Genomic DNA, 1842 nt, shown 5'->3' with positions numbered 1-1842 from the left:
TAAGTATCCAGATGTAGAAATCTGAGTGCGGGCAAGTCAGCTTCTAGCTTTGCCATCGCTAGAGTGTGGTCTTCTTGTTTGTGATCTAAGATAATTCCAGACCCCACACTTAACATTTGAAGCAGCAAAATGGGAAAAATGATGAAGGGTGGGTGCCAGCCAAATTTACAAAAGAGTCCCCCAAATTGTTCCATTGACCAGAACTTAGTTTTCTAGTGATATTTAGCTATAAGACATGGTGGACAATATCTTTAGTTGGGGAGAAAATGTGCCCATTTGAAAGAAAACAAGATTCTATTTACTTTGGAAGAAAGGGAAAACAGATTATTAAGGGATCTTACCATTGATGTGCAAACGGAAATACTTGTAATACAAAGTGAAAAGCCTTATGAAGGTACAGCATGTGAGAAACAACGTCAGTAAAAATATTCAAGAGTATTTGTACATTTGAGAGAGAAAGACAGGTTATAATATCAATAATTTATACCCCGATGCTTCTGTTGAATCATTTTCTTAGGTTAGAGGTATGTAGGTGGAATTATTGAATCAAACACATTGACCATCTTTGACTTTTCATATCTTTTATTCTTCAGTCATCATAAAAGAGTATACCTATTTACATGATCACAGGCAATAAATAGATTATGCTAATTTCTTTACAACTTCACAAACACTGGGTGCTATACTAGATTTTTAAAAGTCAGCACTTTTATGTATAAATTGAAAAGTATTGCAAATTTATTGATGATATATATCTTTGATTTTCAGAAGTTTCAAACTTTTCCAATTTATGTTTCTTTGTGTGAGAATTTTAACTATTCTCTTGGATTCCAAAATCTGTGCTACGCATGCACCTTAAGTGAAAAATAAATAAATAGGAGCATACAAAGTAGTAATATTGGGGGCAGAAAATAGCAGCAATCACTTCCAATTTTTCTTAAGTCCACTTCTCCTAGTAATCTCTTCTGTTTCCTTCTCAATGTCATTTACTAAAACAGTAATCAGTTCTGGATGCTTCTTCATTTCCAGTGTTATCTTCTTTCATTCCTTAATCCTATGCAGAGTGATTACAGTCATCACCTCACCAGTGAAGGTTTTCTTAAAAATCTCCAATGAATAAGTGTTATGGACTCTGCTTAGAATAGGGATTCTCACATTTCATTGTGCATCAGAAGTATCAGGAGAGCTTGTTAAACCCCAGAGGGTGGAGCTCCACCCGCAAAATTACTGGGGTAGGGCTGAGAGTTTGCATTTTTAACTAGTTAGCAATACACTAACTAGTTCATCTTCACAGAAGTCTTGTGATCATTTTACTGGCAAAGAAAGGCAGGTGCAAAATTTAGGTAATCTTCTATCCCCTAAGTTTGAGAACCATGTTGTAAATTGTTCAAAACAGTGTGTGGCACATGGGAAGTAAAAATAAAGAAATGTTAACTTTAAAAAATATTCAAAACAATTATGTGGCAGCTATCATTGGCTTTATTTTCAAATGAAAAAAATCTAGATTGTGGAGGAGAAGTACTTGCTTTCATCATTCATTATAACTTCCTAGGACCCAATAGGATAGTATTTTTGAGAGACATGAAAATAGAAATAGCCAAAAAATCCAAAGATTTGTTTGTGCAACTCAAGAATAAAAATATGCTTAACAAAAAATTTCCTGCAAAGAATTCCTTTTGTTTAACTTGATTTTTTCATTGATAATGTAGTCCCTTAATTACCAGAAAATCAATATAACCTATTTATTAGATTTACATTCTTATGATGTGATCTGTACTATAGAATACAGTGGAATGGAAAACTGTTTTGAATCTAATATATAAAAGGTTTAATAGCTGTTTT

Source organism: Propithecus coquereli, unplaced genomic scaffold, assembly GCF_000956105.1.
Source record: "Propithecus coquereli isolate 6110/MARCELLA unplaced genomic scaffold, Pcoq_1.0 Scaffold266, whole genome shotgun sequence".
NCBI classification, from domain to species: Eukaryota; Metazoa; Chordata; class Mammalia; order Primates; family Indriidae; genus Propithecus; species Propithecus coquereli.
The sequence above is the reverse complement of the archived record's forward strand: the minus strand, read 5'-3'. Positions refer to the sequence as shown.